This window comes from Spinacia oleracea, chromosome 2 (genome assembly GCF_020520425.1).
Source record: "Spinacia oleracea cultivar Varoflay chromosome 2, BTI_SOV_V1, whole genome shotgun sequence".
NCBI lineage: Eukaryota > Viridiplantae > Streptophyta > Magnoliopsida > Caryophyllales > Amaranthaceae > Spinacia > Spinacia oleracea.
The window spans coordinates 72,891,671-72,913,882 of record NC_079488.1 but is presented as its reverse complement, the minus strand read 5'-3'; the positions used below and the strand labels follow the sequence as shown (position 1 = coordinate 72,913,882).

The window sequence follows — 22,212 nt, the reverse complement described above, 5'->3', positions numbered from 1 at the left end:
ACAATGACAGTATTTTAATACAACAATGACAGTATTTATGCAAACGATGACAATACTTATATAACACTTGTATACATACTTTTATCCATTCATTTAATATGCAACACTTTTATCCATTCATTTAAGTGGTCTCTTTACTTTTTATATTTCATTACAGTTGTATACATAATTTTCTTTTTTTGGGTGATTGTGACAGTATTTTAATACAACAATGACAGTATATATACAACAATGACAATACTTATATTAGAAATGACGGTATATAACAAGTTAACAACACTTATACACATTTATTTAAAGGTGGGCCATGTTTCCAATTTTTTTTATTTTTTAAAGTGGGTATGGAGTCCTTATTTCGCTGGTTACCAGCGATGTAGACAACCTCCTACGTGCCTTGTTGCCTTAGCAACAAAATAAAATAATCTTTTTTATGTATTGTTTCATGACTATAATCTAAAATGATGAAATTAAGGATTATGACATTATGATAAGCCAAAAATAATGGGCTTGTTTGGTAATTGATTTTTTGGTAGCTTTTTTATTGGCTTTTGGATTTTTATGTGGTCAAACAACCAATATACTGTTTGGTAAGTGGTTTTTTTTCTTGGTTAACAAATCGTCTTTTCCTCCAAAAATCCAAAAGTAGTAAGAATAGCTTTTTTACATTGGTCGTTGATTTTTCCTTTTACTAATTACATTTTGTATCAAACAACTAGTAGCTATTGAGAATAACATGTCATTTATAGTAACATCTACACCTAGGATAGTTGTTAGGGGGGAAAATACCCTCTTGGTGACGTGGACAGAAATGGCAAGTGGAGCTTATGTGGCTGCCAACAAGGCATGTTGTAGCGACCTTCGAACTTGCTCTCAACGGCTAAGAGGAATGTAGCGGTTACAAACCGATGATAAGCAAGCCATCATTACTCATTTAATGTCTAAATTATGTACAATTAAGTGTAGACGTTACACTCTTATTGCGGAAAGCCTATAAAATGGCTTAGTTATGTTAGTTTGTATATACGATATATCAAGCAATAACAATACTCTCATTCCATGCTCTTACAACTTGCTCTCGTTACCTTAAATTATCTAGCTCAATCGATTGTTAGCACCATCATCAAGGCAAGTTCGTCTCTAAGTAGAATTTGCCCAAAACAATTTGGAGCCCACCATGGGGCTGACAATCAAAAACATCTTGATAATACCATTTCAATCACCATGGCCGGAAATGCTAGCTCATCCGATGATATCACTCGTCGCTTTGAAGCCATGGAGCAGCGCATCAACATCCTTCAAAACGAAAACGAAGCGTTTCACTCCCAGGTCAGATCCAACGCCTCCATCGCCACCGGATCTAGGTTCCAGTACCGGCGAGATACCTCTGGTCTGAGCCGCCGCTTAGATCTTGACGTCGCCCCGGATCATCCCCTCCATGTACCCTTTGGCGAACCTGGAGGCCCAATCCTCGAACAGATCCGCGAGTTCGAGCCGCTGCCAAGTCAGCCCCGTTCTAATCCGAGTTGGCTCCCTCCCCCTCCAACTCAAACATCTTCTGCAGGTACATCAGCGATCGCCGCCGCCGCAACGGCTGCTCAAGTCGCTTCATCCCGAGTCGGCGCGACGACATCCACCATGATGTCGGCTCCCGCCTCCAACCCGGTATCTCGTCCGTTACCACCCCAATGGTAACCATGTCGATGCCTTTACCCGTCTCGGTCCCGGCGCAAAGACCAACACCGACGACTCAAATGCCATGGGATCAACTCTTCTCTCAGCAAGTTGTTCAGCCTGTCGTCAACCTCGTTACCTCGGCACCAGGAGCACCCTCCCAGATGATGGCGGTTCCCCTAACCAGTCAAGCACCGCAAGCAGTGTTCCCAAACACCCTGATGCGCCCAGATTCTTCCCGAAACTATTCTCTATACACTACTCATAACAGGTCAGTCGGTCCGATTAGTCAAGGTTTCGTAACTCCTTTCCCTTATGTTGCAGGTACCTAGGCTGCCCAAGGAACGCTTCCCTACATGCAACAAGTTGTACCGCAATTCACTCCTCACCAACCTCACAACATATACCCACAAAACACCTATTACCAACATCTCCAAGCCAGCCTTCCTGAAACATTCAGCCCCCTCGTCCCAGTTCTCAACAGCATCTGTGAAAACACTAACCATCAGCTCCAACAAATCATGACCATGATAAATAAAATTCCAGGGGTACCAACACCAATCAAAGAAGCCAGCCTAGATAGCTATGCCGACTCACCGTATGCCGACCCCATCGACGCAATCGATATTCCGAAGCGGTTTAGCCCACCCAATATGCCCATGTACGACGAAACGATCGATCCAAGGGAGCATATCTTGACCTACAAGCAGCGGATGATGACGATCCCGGTTCCCAAACACATGAGGGAGGCTAGTCTTTGCAAAGGGTTTGGTTCGACACTGATTGGACCAGCCTTGAAGTGGTTAACCAGCCTGCCAAACGGATGCATCACTTCCTTTACTCACCTCGACAACATGTTTAATCAACAGTTCGCCAGCAGCAGGTGTTTGGAGAAGCAAACAAGCGACCTGTACCGTGTGGTTCAACGACCAGACGAACCCCTGAAGGATTACATAGCTCGGTTCATCAGGGAGAAAGTAACTTTACCCGAGTGTGATATCCCGACAGCGATCGAAGCGTCCAGGAAAGGATTATATGGAGAAACTGATCTATGGAGGGATCTGATCAAATACCCCTGCAAGGCGTTCGAGGACGCCCAAGACAAAGCAATGGCTCAAGTCAGGTTGGAAGAAACTCTATATTCCAGAAAGGGAGCTAATGACTACACCAAGACGGACAGACGACTACCTTATCCCAAGAGAAGCAATGATCGCCCTGCCCCTTATTCCCGACCTCAGCATGTAGCAGTGGTGGAAGAAGACGACGAATTCGACTGGAAGAACAGCCCAGACCTGCCCCCCAGGATTTACGAATATTCTTTTTGTGTTGACACTGTAGGTCTGATGAACCACCTCTCGAAGATGGGGAAAGCAGTGCAGTGGCCACCAAAGTCCAGTAAGCCCGAGTCGAAGAAGGATCCCTCAAAATGGTGTGATTTCCATGCCGACATCGGTCACACCACCAACGATTACGTGGCGTTAAGAAGAGAAGTGGCCTACTTACTGAAGAACAGATACCTCAAGGACGTGATGTCAGATAAAGCTCGTGGGGTCGTCAACAAAGACAACTCCAATTCTTCATCTCGACCCCCTCCACCTCCTCCTCATACTAAAACTGTAAATTTTATTGCTGGAGGTTCTGACATTTGTGGTTTGACTTATTCTGCAGCGAAGAGGCACGCTCGAGAAAATGAGATAGACAGGCCAGCCCGAGCCATAGCCGCAAAATATCTAACCCCTATATCTTTCGATGAATCTGATGCAAGGGACATCTCGGATAAGCATCACGATGGCCTAGTAATATCCATCCCTGTGGGAAACTGCATGATCAAACGAGTCCTAGTCGAAAACGGTAGCTCTACCAACGTCATGATGCTCGACGCCCTCAAGGAGATGGGGCTCAATCCAGATACAGACGGCGTCAAAAAATCCACTGTGTTGATAGGATTCAGCGGCGAGGAGAAGACCACCTTTGGAGAAGTCACCCTACCTGTTTACGCCCAAGGAATCAACCAACAGGTAAAGTTTTGTGTTATTGATTGCCCTTCGTATTACAACATTATCTTGGGCAGGCCTTGGATTCACGACATGAAGGCCATCCCATCGACATACCATCAAACCATCAAATTCCCAACTCGATGTGGGGTTCAGGAAATCAAAGGAGATTAGCAAGAACCCAAAGAATGTTACAAGGCAGCTCTAAAGCCCTCAGTCACCAATAAATCCTCATTATAGCAACTACAGTCCAGTTCCGACCCAGCAGGCTACAAAGAGCCCAAGTCCGAGCAGCTTGATGAAGTCATCTTAGATCATGCGAAGCTAGAACAAGTCATTTTCATTGGATGCGACGTACCCGACGATATCAGGTCGGAACTTATCACGTTTCTCAAAGCCAACACAGACTGTTTCGCATGGTCCCACGAAGATATGCCAGGTATTAGTCCCAAAGTTATCACTCACAAACTAAGTGTTGATCCGCATCACAAGCCCGTCAAACAGAAACGACGGAAGTTCGCTCCAGAACGCAACCAATTAAATCATCAACGACGAGGTTCAACAACTATTAGACACCGGAAAGATTAGAGAAGTCAAATATCTAGATTGGTTGGCCAATGTCGTTGTAGTCAGAAAGAAGAACGGGAAAGGGCGTGTTTGCATAGACTTCACCGACATCAACAAAGCATGCCCCAAAGATTCCTTTCCCTTACCCCACATCGACGCCATGGTTGATGCTACTGTAGGGCATGAAATGCTCACATTTATGTATGCATTCAGTGGGTACAACCAGATTCTGATGCACCCGGAAGATCAGGAGAAGACCGCCTTCATCACGGAACGTGGAACTTACTGTTACAAGTCATGCCATTTGGATTAAGAAATGCTGGTGCCACCTATCAACGCCTAGTCAACAAAATGTTTAGAAAACAGCTAGGCGACACGATGGAAGTCTATATCGACGACATGTTGGTAAAATCCAAGAAAGCCTCAGATCACATCTCGCATCTACAACAAGCCTTCGACGTCCTACGAGAATACAACATGTAGCTCAACCCCACCAAGTGCTCATTTGGAGTCTCCTCTGGAAAATTCCTGGGTTACATGGTTACTCGGAGAGGCATCGAAGCTAGTCCCGACCAGATCCGCGCAATCATCAACCTACAATCACCTCGAAACCAAAAGGACGTGCAAAAGTTAACAGGCAGAGTGGTTGCCCTCAACCGCTTTATCTGCAGGTCGTCCGACAAATGTAAATTATTCTATGACATCCTCAGGAAGAACGAGAAGTTCAGTTGGACCGAACAACACGAAGCTGCACTACAACAACTCAAAAAGTACCTGTCGAACCCTCCGCTACTGTCCAAACCAAAGGACAATGAGGAACTACAGATATACCTTGTAGTTACAGAGTCGACCATCAGTGCAGTGCTAGTACGAGAAGAAGACGGCAGGCAGTTACCTGTTTATTACGTCAGTAAGTCTTAGCGCCGAAACGAGGTACTCCCATCTTGAAAAACTTGTCCTTGCATTAGTTGTTGCTTCTATTAAATTACGCCCTTATTTCGAATGTCATCCTATAACTGTTAGAACTAACTATCCCATGAAGTCAATCATGAGGAAACCCAAGTTGTCTGACAGGATGTCCAAATGGGCAATACAGTTAGGTTGTTATGATATCAGGTATGAACCTCGCACAGCCATCAAGTCGCAGGCTCTAGCAGATTTTGTGGCTGACTTCAGCCCAAGCCTTCAGCATGAAGTCGACAAAGAAGTCTACGTACTAACCGATGATGGACTCTCATCGACATGGACTCTGCATATCGACGGCTCCTCCAACATACGGGGGACAGGTCTAGGCATCGTGCTAAAGTCTCCACAAGGGGATACCATAGTGCAGTCTGTCTGTTGCGAGTTCAAAGCTACCAACAACGAGGCGGAATACGAGGCCTTGATCTTAGGATTATCACTAGCACTCGACATGAGTATTCGCCGACTCGAGGTACGCTGTGATTCATTATTGATTATCAGTCAAATTAACGGTTCGTATGCAGAAAAGGACTCTAAGATGCAAGCCTACCTGGAAATAGCGAAAAGGCTCGTCAACAAGTTCGACTCATGCACCCTACAACAAATACCAAGAGATCAGAACACCCAGGCCGATGCCTTAGCCAATCTTGGCTCAAACATAAAACCCAAGCTCACCTTCATCCCCGTAGTCCACTTGATGTACCCAGCCATCACCAAAGACAACCTACCCATCACCGAACAAACTCCACCACCTCAAATGCCCTCATCATGGCGCGACCCCTATACGCACTGGCTCAAACACCATACCATCCCACCTGGAATCAACCACGAAAAATCCTTCCGCGTGAAAGCTTCCAGATTCATCTTAATCCACGGGGTATTATTCAGGAAATCAGTTGCAGGACCATACCTGAGATGCTTAGATCACGACGAGATCGAATCCACACTTTTTTTTGGCAAATAAAGATTATTATTAACCAAAAGAGGAACAACCAAACATCACAGCATCACCACCAACTCAGGACAGCCCCCAAGTTTTACACAACTCAATATCTATCCTGCCTACTGTGAGGGGGTCGAAAAAGCACGAGGCTAATGCGTGACCTCGTCCCTCGTGGGTGTGACGATTCTTTTATTCAATCAAGTGTAATTGGATTTCCTATGAGTATACACCCAATTGACTAGTAATATAGGACTCGCCATTCAGTTTTTAACAACAATGAGAAAAACTGACAAAACCCGGTTATCGTGACATAAAGGGAGTGCAATTATGTTTGACCACGACGGCCGAAGGTTCCCTTGTGATCCCTGGTGTGGGGATCTCTCAACATACACCCGCAAGGTAGAGATTGAGGGTTCGGGGGACTGTAACTACCGAGAGGAGTACTTCGCTCGTCGATAACTCCAGAGGCAGGATATCCTTACTAGCTCAGCATAAATAATTGAAGGGACATGCGTTAACTATTAAACTAATCTGAGTTGATTTTAGCAATATGCAACATATAATACTAGATCGATCGTGATTATCTGATTTAGATTGCATTAAGGGACCTAGGATGATAATCCAATTTCCCAAAAATATTATATTTGTTAGGCGTGGTAGAACAATCAGATTTAGTTAGTTTAACAGTTCATAAAAAGGGCGAGGAAAGCAATTAAATCATCGAAAAGGGACACATTACGACGCACCCTTGAGAGATGCGTCACGGTTCTCAGAAAACTAACCACTTTGACTTTGCTATTTCTCCTTTTTATTTAACGAATCTCAAATTATTGGACAGGATACGTTCTGTTCGATTTATGGATCGATTGCGACAGAACGCGTGAACAATTTCGCAGCGTGAGGCTTAGGCTAAGGGTTGGAGTCAATACTCAGAATATGAATTGTGTGTGTGTGTGTGTGTGATTTCACGTCGAACTTAGGGCCCTATTTATAGAAAAGAGTTCGTGGAAAGATAGAATTGCAGAGTTCTAATCCACAAAGAATTAGGAAAAAACACGTACCCAGGTATTTTCAGCGCCCAGGCCTGGGCGTCAAAGATTTCGGCGCCCAGCTCTGGGCGTTGAAAATAGGATCCAGGCAATTTCAGCGCCCAGGGCTGGGCGTTGAAATTGCTGTTTGGGCCGTTTCTTTGTCAGATTCGGACTCTTAGAATCCGGAGTGTATGAGACTTAATTGAGTCTTTTAGTGCGTATTAATTTCATGACGGAATGCGTCTGGGCCCGTTACGAACTCTAGGCTCGTTAGGATTTTAATTAATACGTAACTCTTACTTTCGAATCATATTAGGAATAGGATTCTTGCAGTTTTCTATCTCATTTAAGATTTATGTTGGAGTGCAACACCTAATTCTGACAGGTTTCTATCTTTTATGACTTGCCACTTTTAGAAGCTACCCTTTACGGCAGTTACTATTTTTAGTAGGTTTCCATAAATAGCAGGTTTCGGGTGAAATGAACGGGGGAATTTGAGATTTGTTATTTTATAGGAGATGCGTTGTCAAGTGGAGATTTACGTTTTCATCATCGAACCTTCCCTTTCGGGAATGGGGACAAAAGTAGGTGTCTACAGTTAGCCCCCACTTTGAATGAGTCTCGGGATGAGACGATGGTCAAAGTATTAGACGGAGTGCGTCACACAAGCCATGGTGTATGTGACCTGTTTTGCGAGGGTCTCACGAGCCCCCGAGTGATAACATTTGACTTAAGGGTCATCACTTGAAATGTCGACATATCCCTCACGTGTCATTGGGATTTGTCAACGGATAGTATAGAATACTCCCTCACTTTGTCATTGGAAGTATCTAAAGAGGCGTAGAAACTCCCTCACTTTGTCATTGGGAGTAGCTACAGATGTTTTCGAAATCAAAGCTATAAAGTGTAATTGGGCCTGGCCAAGCCCAACCACGAGGTAAAAATGTTTTTTTAAAGATTCTCATTTTCAGGGCTAGCTAAACGAGAAAACCCCCTTGTTTTTATGGGACGTAAAACGAAGGAAAATCCAGCACATCGCTCTTTTTTGGAAAAAACGGAAAACCAATCCTTTTAATTTTTGGAAAAGGGAAAACCCGAAAAGTTATCGCTGCAGCGACTAAGGACCTGCGCGGTTAGTGACGCAGACCCCGCCGGCTAAAGATGGCGAGCCTGTCCGCTAAGGGTGGACACCGCGTCCGATAGAAGTGGACGAATCTGTTTTTGAAATTTGAAAATAAGGACCTACGCGGTTTGTGACGTAGACCCCGCCGGCTGAAGATGGCGAGCCTGTCCGCTAAGGGTGGACACCCCGTCCGATAGAGGTGGACGAATCTGTTTTTGAAATTTGAAAATAAGGACCTACGCGGTTTGTGACGTAGACCCCGCCGACTAAAGATGGCGAACCTGTCCGCTAAGGGTGGACACCCCGTCCGAAAAACTGGACGAATCTATTTTGAAATTTGTTTTGTGTTTTTTTTGAAAATAAGGACCTACGTGGTTTGCGACGTAGACCCCGCCGGCTGAAGATGGCGAGCCTGTTTCATTTTGTTTTTGAAGACTTCATTTTTGGAAAACTGAGGACCTGCGCAGCTAGTGACGCAGACCCCGCCCGCTGAAGGTGGGCGAGCCCTGTCCGCTAAGGGTGGACGTCCCTGAATTCGTTTTTTCGATTTGGGAACTCGCGCGGTTCGTGGCGCGATCTTGCCCGATTGAGGTGGGCAAGTCCCTATTTGTTCTTGTGATTTCTTTGAGAATTTCTTTTCTTATTTATTCTTATAGGAGCGAATTCTTCCGAGGGATGCTCGGATTTAGTTGCAACCTGAAGGTGGGTTGACAATGTGTTTAGATGGACCATAGTCTCGTGGTCACCACCTTTTCATGGTTTTGAGCTAGTCTTTTCGGCTCAATTTTGCCATTACCTGGGTCCTTGATTAGGGGACTATGTATAAGTATCAACGGCGACCTTTGTCTTGAGATCGTAAACTGGTTTTATTTTTTGAGACATCCAAACACGGGACTTCGTACAGCGTAGTCTGGGAATATTGTTTTTACTTTGCATAATATATATTTTCTTTCGAGCCCCCAAGCACTCGTGCTTGGCGGTCAGTTCTTGTCAAAGAGGTTCTTTGGGGATACGCATTCTGTAATGTCCTTGATCGTGTTTGGGATCGTGCTCGTAAGTGCGAGCGATCTTTGTAGTGGTGTGCTACTCTTAACAAAGCTGTGAGATGCGACTTTTAGTAAAGGAATCGGCAATTTTCAAGTCGAATAAATATGGCAGGGCCCTATAGAAGCAAGAGCTGTTCTTTGGGTCTGGAATCATTTTCGGCGCCCATGCCTGGGCGTTAATGATTTCGGCGCCCAGCGCTGGGCGCTAAAAATAACTTCTAGCGAAGTTTCTTGATGACACAGCCGGCCTCTTGTTCGTTCGTTCGTTTATTTCACTTGGAAGTTCTATGTGTTTTTCTTTTGTTTTTTTTTTCTTTATTTTAGAACGTGATGATTTTCTCGAGAAGCCGTAGCCGATTGGTGGACTACGGTGCTTGTCTCTTTGGGGCGATTATTTTAAGGAACTATTGCTCTTAAGGCGTACAGTTATCGCGGTAGTTGGGCGAGTCTATATGGCCCGAGGAACATACCTTGAGGCGTAAGACTTTGACCGCTCTTGTTGTTGTATATTTTTCCTTTTTGAACGCTTTCGTGAATGTTCGATACTTAGAATGATGATATGTATGTGCGAACGAGCGTTCATAGAATGGCCGTTGTGTGCGGTCCATTAATCAGTTTGCTTGAATCATTTTTTTGAGCAATGACTGATTTTGAATAGTTTGCTTAGAAGCTTGATAGGGTTCAGGCCCATTCACGAGGTGGGCTCAAACATCGTGCCCTTTCGATTGTTCAAACATGTGCTTCGAGATTTTTTTATTTTGCTATGGTTGTTTCGTAGCTTGGAGCCCCCAAGTATGCATGTTGGGATGCTTCCTTTTTGGCGTACGATTTTTGTAGGTTCTTTCGAGAAAGATGCCCTGGGGTTCCGCTCGTGTAGGTGCGAGCTATCCCTTTCGTGGTAGGTAATATTTTGCTACTTTCAATCCTTAATGTAGAAGTCGTGTGGCTTGTATTTTGAATTTGGGTGATAAGTAGTCTTTGCCTCTTTTATACGTGCTCTTGGTCGTGCCTACATTAGTGCAATATGCCTTACTCTTTTTTAGACTTGTACCATGGGACGGTTGAACTTATGGTGCAATCGTAGGCTTGTGTGGCCTAACGGCGTGTCTTAGAACATTCCTCCAGGCGTTTGGGATATCATTATTATTTTTGCATGGGAGTACTTCATCGTGCCTCGTTCAGGTGTTTGAACAAGTGTAGCACCTTCTGCGTGGGTTTGCACGGCTTATTACTTCGTTCGATGCAAGGATTCATAGGTGTTTCTTTCTTATTTTTATATCTGGGCAAAACTTGGCTAGCAGAAAGATTCAGCGCCCAGGCTGGGGCGTTAAAGATATCGGCGCCCAGCTCTGGGCGTTGAAAATGATTTATGGGTATATTTTGACAGTTCTTATCCTTGATTTTTTTTCTTTCGCTTTTGCTTTGGAACGAGGTAGACTGTGTAACGGGCGCTTGTAGGGCGAGCGTTATGTGCAGTAGTTTGATCGGAGTTTTGGTGACTCACGATTTTCAGTTACCCTTGTTAGTGGAGCGACTTTATATATTCTAAGTAGTGCTTAGAATTTGGGAGGGGTTGTAGCCATCCTAAGGTTCGTTTTATATGATCAAAGCTTAGGATTGTGCCCCTATGATGTATGTATAGCATTAGCGTCGAGAATTTGCGATAAAATCGTCATTTCGAGCATTTTTAGAGTGTTTTTCTCAAGCCCCCCAATTGTAGCTACGGGATTGGCTTGGTGCTATAATGCTTTGCATACGTCCTTATGCATTCATGATGACACGGATCATGAATAGTTTGAACCAGACTCGTTTAGTGCAAGGTATGTTCGAGTAGTGATCTGCTACTTCTCTTGTAAATGTCGTATTGTGCGACATTGCCATGGTCAAGGTAATCACATGTTGAAGTGTGCCTTGACCAAAAGCTAGGTGCCTTTCTTTACCCATAATCATATTTAGAAATCTTTTTGACTCACTTGCAACATCGGGATAAACGCATACTTAGATTAAACCAACGACACTTTATTATGTTCGAAAAAGTCTTTGAAAATTATTTGAAAATTATTTAAAATCCGAATCCTACTGTGTACAATCCGAGGTGTCCTAAGTAAGTTGACTTATAGAAGGGTTCGTACAGGATTACACGAGTGAATCAAAAATACTGTTACGATTTTTGGAATGCTGTCTAAGGATTTGCTGGAAGCCAGGGTGCAGGCGTCAAGATATACTTGTGCCCGTTTGGCATATGCTTTAGGCTTTTAGGGCCATCTTTTCCAAATTTGCGGGAATATAAACCGTTTTCAAATAGACTTAGATTTACTTGGTGTATGTCTGCACAAAAGGTCAAGGTATACTTAGTTCTTTCCCTAGCTCTTTCATTTCAATTTTTAGCCCCCAGTTGTTGTTATGTCTCCCCATTAATGATGCTTTCAGATTTCGATTTTAGATGCCCGTGTCATATGTCTGAGTAGGGCGAGCCTTGGTTAGGTGCCAAGTCCTATTGACAATGTCTGATTTTTTTCAAAGGGGATTAGCAAGCATTCGAATTACCATGAACGGGTGCCCTGAGTTCGAAGGAACGATGGGGTGATGCCGTAGAACAATCCTCTTTATTGCAAGCTTACTGTTTTTACTACTTTTTGGCGACTATGACTGTGTCTAGTGGTGAAAGAAGGTCTTTAAGCGAACGACTATGTCTAGTGGTAAAAGAAGGTCTTTAAGTGAGTTAGTTCGCTTTAGGGAGGGTCAAGTCGAGTACTTTAGAGGTCATGGACCACTAGAGGAAAAATCGACATGTGCTTCCTTTCAAGTGCGGCTCATTTATTAAATTGGCAGCACTTGATAGCACACAAAAAAAAAAAACATTTTCACAAGTGCGGGCTCATTTTAGAAAATTGGCAGCACTTAACTTCAAGTGCGGGCTCATTAAAACGAGCCGCACAAAATTTCACGATTTTTTTTTTCATTTCCATTTTCATTTCCTCGCTCCTCTCTTTCCCCTTCTCTGCTTCTTATTTCTCTGGATCTTCTCTAACATGTCGCTCCTACTCTTCCTCTGCGACGCATAACCTCTCCTCCTCCTTCTGCGTCGCTCTCCTTCTCTAACACGTCGTCGTTGCTCTTCCTCTCCTCCTCCTTTCGCGTCGCTCCTCTTTCCCCCACCGCCGTCGAGCTCTACCTTCTTCCAAATCGAACTAATTCAGGTTTGTTCTTCGATTTTTTTATATTTTTGGCGATTCATATTTCTGTTATGTTGTTTGCATTGAAAAAGTTCGATTCTAGTGTAATTATTGTTAATTTCTCTTAGTTTTTGATTTTTTTTAGGTTTTTTTATTGTTTGAATTGTGATTGTGTTCACTGGTGATGTATGCAGGGTTCGGATTGTTTAATTTGGAATTTGTTGATGGTTTGGATTTGAATGGATTTTGTTAGCTGTACATGAATTTTATCTAAATCATATTTAAATATTATGAATTATGAAATTTAGCATAGTGGTTGAGCTTGTTTGATTAAGTCTGTTATGTTGCATTTCGGTGATTTAATGGATGTAGGAAGTCTTCTATGTTGGAATTTGTCGAAAAAGCTTGTCTTATTTGTTTCACATTCAATGCTTGTTCATCTATATAATTGTTATCTTCATTCAGTTTAGTTTCCCTCTTTTCTGCAGGAAAGAGGTAAAATTTCTCCTCTATCCTTTTATTACTGTATTTATACAGTCCCTAGAGGATGCAGAGATCAGAGCAGCTTGTGTTCGATCAGGTTGTCTTGTTCTTAACTACATGTCATCTAAAGTTTGTGATTGTTTCTTATGTGCATGATCTTCTAAAAACCTTATTCACTTCTGTTATAAAAGAATCTCAACAGGTAACAAGGTTGTTTTTTCCTCAATGATTTATATGATGGTTCAATATATTGATTTATTCGTATTCCTGGCACCGTACAAAAATATGATTCTTAGGTTATAATAGTCTATAAAAAACACTGTAACAACTGCAGATTATTGTAGGATGGCATAAGGAAAGTGAAAGTGTTAAAGAGAAACTAATATTAATTTTCTTCCATGCTCCATGTCTACTGCTAGTGATTTAATGATGTTGCCTACTCCTTTTTTGGCACCCCCTTCACTTCTTAACCTCTATAGCGCATGTATTTCTTGGTAGGAATTTCTTCTTGCCTTCATTTTTTCTCTCCGAAGAGGTATTGGTTGTTATAACTCTTATGGTTGATGAAAATATGCAATTAGGTTTCTTTTCTTAGGAAAATATGCAATTAGGTTTCTTTTCTTAGGAAAATATGGGACAGCCGAACGGGGGGCTAGGTAAAAGACTCTTCGAATCATAAGCAGGCTGTTCTAATGAAAGCATAACTTATAAATTGCCTGTGTTCGAATAATTCTAGTCTTTGTACAAGAATTTTCATATTTCAATTGCATATACTTCATTAAGAACTCTATAGATTTTGTTTTGGCCTCTGGTGGAGATATTCATGAACTTTTTTATTTAATTGATTTTTAGGACCAAATGGTAGGGGCCATGCTAATGGAAGCTCTTATGGACAGGGATGATACTGTGATTAAAGCATTTCAGGGAGATTAATGAAGACACGATCCATTTCGTTAAATGTATGTACTTTTGATCCTTTACCCTAACTGATACAAGGTGTGAAATCCCTTGAACAGTCAAGTTATCATATTAAAAAAGACAATAGAGCTAGTAGCTACTCGACGTCCAACACTCCAGCAGTCAACTTGATTATTCGAAACAAACAAATAATAGAGAATAGCTGGAGAATAGCTACTTTGAATCAACGTCCACTTCAAGGAGAATAGCTGCTTTAAATTCAGTTGAGGAAACAAGATGTAAGTACTGCAAAATATTTGCTACAAACGTGGAAACAAGTAAGATACAATCTGACTTCCAACAGCATGCTGAGTGAATTGACTGTGAATAAAGTAATTGGTGAATGTCTCTGCATTCTGTGAATTTCGTATCAATAGGCAACTCACTTTTATTTTATTTAATTGCAGGTCACAGACAACAGTTGCTCCTCTAGAACGGTTGAAAAGTACGTACTTTACTGAAGATAATTGTGTTGCAGTGGATGATCGCCTTGTCGAGATTGCTGTATCAACAAATCAAGAACTTCGTTTTCTTTCTATGCAAGGTAGATGTTTCCAACCAGTTATCATATTTCGTAAAGCGCAAAGCATGCATGTTCAATAAATTGAAAAAGTTCCAACTTGACACTTCTGTTTTTTTAATGTACTTTGCTTTTGGTTGGTAACATCTTACTCTTTTTTCTCACGGGTTCTATAGGTGTTTGCATGACATCTTCGCTATTTGGTAAATATGAAGATGGGGACATCGTGAATAAGTTACAAGAGATGTATGAGGTATATGGAATTTATCTATATCTATTTAGGTAAAAGGTTTAGAATATCTATTTAGATTCATTCGTTAAGAGTTAAGAGCGAAAAACGACAATTTTAGTCAAAATAATGACATATAACAATCAAACGACCCTTAAATGTGCATAACTTGACCAAATTAGGTAATAATGAGAATTATAAACATAAACCTAAGTATATTAAACATGTAAAAGGTTTAGAATATCTATTTAAATTCATTAGTTAAGAGCTAGGAGCAAAAACGACAATTTTAGTCAAAATATGACATATAACGATTAAACGACCCTTACATGTGTATAGTTAAACTAAGTAAGAATGAGACTTAGAAACATAAAACCAGGTATGTTAAACATGTATATGGTTTCAAATACCTTTTTAGGTTCATTAGTTAAGAGTTAGGAAAGAAAACGACAATTTTAGTCAAAATATGACATATAACGATCAAAGGACCCTTAAATGTGCATAACTTGACCAAACTAGGTAAGAGTTAGACTTAGAAACTTAAAACCATATATCTTAAACATTTATATGGTTTGGAATACCTTTTTAGGTTCATTAGTTAAGAGTTAGGAGCGAAAACGACAATTTTAGTCAAAATATGACATATAACGATCAAACGACCCTTAAATGTGCATAACTTGACCAAAATAGGTAATAATGGTACTTATAAACATAAAAACAAGTATGTTAAACATGTATATGGTTTCAAATACTTTTTTAGGTTCATTAGTTAAGAATTAGGAGCGAAAACGACAATTTTAGTCAAAATATGACATATAAGAATCAAACGACCCTTAAATGTGCATAACTTGACCAAAATAGGTAAGAATCAGACTTAGAAACATAAAAAAAAGTATGTTAAACATGTATATGGTTTCAAATACCTTTTTAGATTCATTAGTTAAGAGTTAGGAGCGAAAACTACAATTTTAGTCAAAATATGACATATAACAATCAAATGACCCTTAAATGTGCATAACTTGACCAAAATAGGTAGGAATAAGACTTAGAAACATAAAACAAGTATGTTAAACATGTATATGGTATTTTTTAGGTTCATTAGTTAAGAGTTAGGAGCAAAAACGATAATTTTAGTCAAAATATGACATATAAGGATCAAACGACCCTTAAATGTGCATTACTTGACCAAAATAGGTAAGAATCAGACTTAGAAACATAAAATCAAGTATGTTAAACATGTATATGGTTTCAAATACCTTTTTAGATTCATTAGTTAAGAGTTAGGAGCGAAAACTACAATTTTAGTCAAAATATGACATATAACAATCAAACGACCCTTAAATGTGCATAACTTGACCAAAATAGGTATGAATGAGACTTAGAAACATAAAACAAGTATGTTAAACATGTATATGGTTTCAAATACCTTTTTAGGTCCATTAGTTAAGAATTAGGAGCAAAAACGACAATTTTAGTCAAAATATGACATATAAGGATCAAACGACCCTTAAATGTGCATTACTTGACCAAAATAGGTAAGAATGAGACTTAGAAACATAAAACCAAGCATGTTAAACATGTATATGGTTTAAAATACCTTTTTAGGCCCATTAGTTAAGAATTAGGAGCGAAAACGACAATTTTAGTTAAAATATGACATATAAGGATCAAAAGACCCTTAAATGTGCATAACTTGACCAAAATAGGTAAGAATGAGACTTAGAAACATAAAAACAAGTATGTTAACCATGTATATGGCTTCAAAGTTAAAATACCTTTTTAGGTTCATTAGTTAAGAGTTAGGAGCGAAAACGACAATTTTAGTCAAAATATGACATATAACGATCAAACGACTCTTAAATATGCATTACTTGACCAAACTAGGGAAGAATGAAACTTAGAAACATAAAACCAAGTATGTTAAACACTTATATGGTTTGGAATACCTTTTTAGGTTCATTAGTTAAAAGTTAGGAGCAAAAACGACAATGTTAGTAAAATTATTACATATAACGATCAAACGACCCTTAATTGTGCATAACTTGACCAAATTAGGTAATAATGAGACTTATAAACATAAAAACAATATGTTAAACATGTAAAAGGTTTAGAATATCTATATAGGTTCATTAGTTAAGAGTTTGGATCGAAAACGACAATTTTATTCTTCATTTCATTGGTATGAGCAAATTAAGTCTTACTTTATTTTACGATACAATATTTATAATATAACTAACTAAAGTATACATATATATTTTTTTTATTGTCGATCTTCGTAAGGTACTCAAAAATTCGAGGGAGGAGCCTTTCACGATTGAAGAGATAAATGAAGTTCGAGAAAAGTTGGCAAACTTCATTTCGAGTGATTGTCTTTGATATTTTCTTGTAGTGAATTTTAGTATTGTTTTTGATATTTCCTTGTAATGAATTTTAGGTTACTGATGCTAGTTTTTTATGACTGTTATGTAATCGAGTTTTCAACTGTACAATTTAATTATCTATATAATTGGGTACTTTTTTATATGATGTATGGAGGTTAACTAGTGGCGTGGTCCAATTATATAAAATATGTGGCAGGAAAATAGGATATATAACAAATACGGCTCGTTTATAGGCTCGTATATATATCACAAGTGCGGGCTCATTCCCAAAATTGGCAGCACAAAAGTTGTCAAGTGCGGGCTCATTTACAAAATTGTCAGCACAAAGTTTGTCAAGTGCGGGCTCATTTTAAAAATTGGCAGCACAAAAGTTGTCAAGTGCGGGCACATTTAAAAAATTGGCAGCACAAAGTTTGTCAAGTGCGGGCACGTATTCGAAAATTGGCAGCACAAACTTTGTCAAGTGCGGGCACGTATTCGAAAATTGGCAGCACAAAGTTGTCAAGTGCGGGCACATTTTCTAAATTGGCAGCACAAAAATAGTTTTGTGCGGGCTCATATATTGGCAGCACTTGAGAAATGCCAAGTGCGGGCAGGCCATGTGCTGCACATGTAAAAGCCCGCACTAAACCCCTTAAAATGAGCCCGCACTTGAGGTTTTTTCGATGAGCCCGCACTTGCGCTAGCCCCCATTCAATTGAGGCAAAGCGATCCTTTTTTTTGAGTCTTGGCTAAGTGCCTAGGAGTGTGAGTGCTCCTTCTGGAAAGGGTACGTGCCCTTATTATTTTTCGATGTGTGCTCATTTATTTTGGCATCTTGATGACTTGGATTCTTCTTTTAACTTAAGTTTTTCTTTCGACTTGGATTGCAAGTAATTAAATTTCAATAAGGGACTTCTATTTTTATTCTTGTTTTTCTATAGGCTTTAATATTGGTTGGACCGAATCATGGATTGCCTGCGTATCCGCCTTAAATAGATTTAATTTGGAATCAGGTCTTGCGTAGTTCTTAGCCTAGAAAATGGTTTCTTAGAATGCCGATTTTAAACAAGTACGTTCTGAGGTGGAAACATATTATTTGAAACGGTAGAATAAGTGAAGTTTATTATTATTTTAATCTGCTGCCTTGCCGTAAGCCAAAACTTGTTTTATATATTTTTTGAGTACATGTATTTTTTGGTGGTATGTATTTTTTTTTGTGGTACGTATTGTACCCCCCAAGTGTTCGTTATTTTTCCGTGCATGTGCGGATAAAATGACGAGCACTTCTGGACAAGATTTGGCAAGCAGAGGGAATCAGCGCCGAGACTGGGGCGCTAAAGATTCCGGCGCCCAGCTCTGGGCGCTGAAAATGGTTTCTGGGCGGATTTTTTTTGGTGCGCTAAATGCTTTTTTTTTCTTTTTAGACTAACTTTAGAGGCGCTTTGCAAAGTTTGCTTTTTTATTATTTATTCCCTTTTTTTGTACTTTTCATTTGTTTCCTTTTTTATTCGTGACTCGAGACGGTTTGATAGGATAATTTGTATTGGTCAAGCATGAGGATTACATCTGCTAGGACTCACAATTTGCAGCCTCAAGCTAGGGTCACGAGTTTACATCAACCAAGGCTAATGAGTAGCATGGGGACGGCTCAAAGGTATATCAACAGGATGTATCCAAACAAGTTATATGGTCATTATGCTAATGGTGGTGTAAGAGCAGGTTTGGACTTTGGAAATGATGGGCATGACGCACGTGTCAATGGCCGTGCGTGGTTTGCGGTTGATAACAAGTTCAAAAACAAGAGTTGAGGTAATGGTTTCTTGGGTTATGGCAATGAGAACATGGATGGGTTAAATGAGCTGAACAGGGACCCCAGAGCGAAGGCGTCTAAGAGCATAAGGATTGGAAAGGGTAGACATCGTAGAATTTTATGATTTGGATTGGTTGACTCAATTCGTTTCCTTCGTTTACTTGGGTAGATTTCGCACTTTGGGAGGTACGGGCTAAGTATTTCATGGCTCTTTTCGCTCTCCCTTTTCTCTTTCTCTTTTTTTCTTTTTGCTTGGGATTTCTCCCCAACATAAATCCTTCAATCAATTTTTTTGTTTGGGCTAAAAGGTAGATGGTTGTGGTCTTTGAGTCACGAGGCGAGACTGAGTGAGCCTCGTTTGGTAGGCCTATAGTGGACCTTTAATTTTAGTAGGCCTAGGGTGGACCTTTTAAATTGTCTTACTTTGCAAGCGTATTTAGTCGTTTCTTAAAATGTGCAAATAGCGTAGATTCAAAATGTTATTTTTACCTTATTGAAATTTAACGAAAGAATTACATCGAAAATATTTTTTTTTGCTTCTTTTCAGATTCCAGTTTTCGGGATTTAATTGGAAGTTGTGATTTAGACTCGAACTTTCATTAACTTTTCTGATTATAACCCGTGTATGAATACAAGGAGGTGGCCTAGACTCAAAATAATGACGTGGCGTAAGCCTATAATACTTGACCAAGCAACTCTCAGACTTAGGCTAATTGGACCATAACTTTCGTTGGTTGACACTTCAGATTTTAACCCTTGGGTGTTCATTTGTCATGCGCCATTTTGCTTAATGTTGGCAAGGTAGTTAATTGGGGAGATCGAATTTTTATTTTTGCAAGGCTAGAATCATTAGTGCGGCTTCCCTCTTAGTGTGTATTGCTTTACCCCAATGGTAGCCTTATGGTATGCCGATTTGGGTATTTTCATGGTTGGTCATGTTGCATTCATGGAAAATATTTTAGTCCGTACTTAGGAGTATTTAAAGGAGCGAGTGGCTCGAGAGGACTGTGATAGTCGTGACCCAATGTGATCATAAGCCTTGAGGCCATTAATTTTTTGCTAATGGTATTGACACCTTAGGTTCACTTTGGGGGTTGTGCGACTATGGGGGAATGATTTCCAGAATGTGACCGTTTCCATTTTGCAAATACTATAATATATTCTTTTTATTGGTGAGAGAGTATTGAGGCCGTGGATTCCTAGCAAGGGATGACAATTACATATGGGTGCTTATTGATTTAAATGTTAGGAAGGGAGACTCAATATGGTTTTAACCTTTTTATTTGCAGAAAGACACCAAGCATTAGGACCGATTCTATGGATAAGACAACTAAGACTTAGGATTTTAGATTGTACTTTGGCATAGCCTATTCTAGACTCGGATTTATTTTTTTTATTCGAAAATTATTTTTCTTGAAAACTTCATTTGAACATTATTTTTTTTGAATACTTTGCCCATGTGACATTCAAGGTCGTTTAATTAGCATGCTCGGTTTTGGTGCCGAGCGTTGTCGTCGTAGGAGGCCTAACAACGACACAAAGAGTTATTTATTTTTATTTTTTAGTCGCTTTTAGAATCGAGTGCTTTTTCATACGCCCTCGTAGCAATTTTTTTCACGAAAAGTTTTTTTTTTTTTTTGCTACGTATTTTCTTCATGCGTGGGCACCGAGGCTGCTGTGCCTGACCCAAAGGCCAGGCAGCAACTTCAGCGCCCAACCTAGGGCGTGAGAAATTTCAGCGCCCAGCCAGGGGCGTTGAAAATGCGTCCCTAGCTGGTTCTCGTTTTCAGCTTTCGCCTACTTTTGTTTTTGCGACTTTAATTTTGCGTGCTTGCCTTATAACGTCCTTTACGCGTTGTGCAGCGTTTGTGGGATTCGTTACGGCCATCCCGAGCGTCGCTTATTTTTTGTGGCGATCGTTCGGGCTTGCGGAACACGTATTTTGGTATAACTCTTTGGCCAATTGGTTCATGAATGATTGGGCAATTTTTAAGGTCGTTGGTTTTCTAGCATTATTTGTCTAGCATTATTCGTACGCACAATCATAACATAGTCACATAGTTCGCTACACATAACTACATTACAAACATGGATTTGAAAATTAAGTATGTCACGTAATTTATGATAGGCTTCTATGGGTAGTTATTTGCGCCTGGCTTGGTACCGCTTCTATCGTAGATCCAACACATGCCCCGGTCGAGGTAGTGTCTTCAACAGACGAATTTCGCTCAAGAGGCCAACCCGCAAGTGCAAGCCAAGGGGGCATGCAGGCGAGAGGGACCTAATGAGCGAGCGATTGGGTTCGGGATAGGTGTACTACCTGCACAAGTACCGAGTGGGCAACATGCGCAGCGTATGCACCCCCCTATTGGCGAAAAAAGGTATCCTTAGTCCTAACTCCCGAGGGAGCCGAGATTCGTTATGCGGTTCTGCCCGTTCACATTAATATGCTGATTTTCAGGTCGTCCCAACTTGATGGGAAAATAAACGCGGGGTAGGATCGTTTCACCCTTCGGCTATTTTGGTTACCTACAAGCACGAGTATTTCCTTCACTATCCCCAGCGGAGTCGCCACTGTGAGGGGGTCGAAAGAGCACGAGGCTAATGCGTGACCTCGTCCCTCGTGGGTGTGACGATTCTTTTATTCAATCAAGTGTAATTGGATTTCCTGTGAGTATACACCCAATTGACTAGTAATATAGGAGTCGCCATTCAGTTTTTAACAACAATGAGAAAAACTGACAAAACTCGGTTATCGTGACATAAAAGGAGTGCAATTATGTTGGACCACGACGGCCGTAGGTTCCCTTGTGATCCCTGGTGTGGGGATCTCTCAACATACACCCGCAAGGTAGAGATTGAGGGTTCGGGGGACTGTAACTACCGAGAGGAGTACTTCGCTCGTCGATAACTCCAGAGGCAGGATATCCTTACTAGCTCAGCATAAATAATTGAAGGGACATGCGTTAACTATTAAACTAATCTGAGTTGATTTTAGCAATATGCAACATATAATACTAGATCGATCGTGATTATCTGATTTAGATTGCATTAAGGGACCTAGCATGATAATCCAATTTCCCAAAAATATTATATTTGTTAGGCGTGGTAGAACAATCAGATTTAGTTAGTTTAACAGTTCATAAAAAGGGCGAGGAAAGCAATTAAATCATCGAAAAGGGACACATTACGACGCACCCTTGAGAGGTGCGTCACGGTTCTCAGAAAACTAACCACTTTGACTTTGCTATTTCTCCTTTTTATTTAACGAATCTCAAATTATGGGACAGGATACGTTCTGTTCGATTTATGGATCGATTGCGACAGAACGCGTGA

At 40.7% G+C, this 22,212-nt stretch overlaps 1 long non-coding RNA gene across 1 annotated transcript; it reads left to right on the top strand.

Annotated features, from left to right (window-relative positions):
• The first annotated feature begins 14,433 nt into the window (after window positions 1-14,433).
• On the top strand, window positions 14,434-17,231 carry LOC110801291 (uncharacterized). The gene is made up of 3 exons (XR_008927153.1): window positions 14,434-14,498; window positions 14,651-14,727; window positions 16,984-17,231. It is a non-coding gene; the product is annotated as an uncharacterized lncRNA (long non-coding RNA).
• Window positions 17,232-22,212: the final 4,981 nt, after the last annotated feature.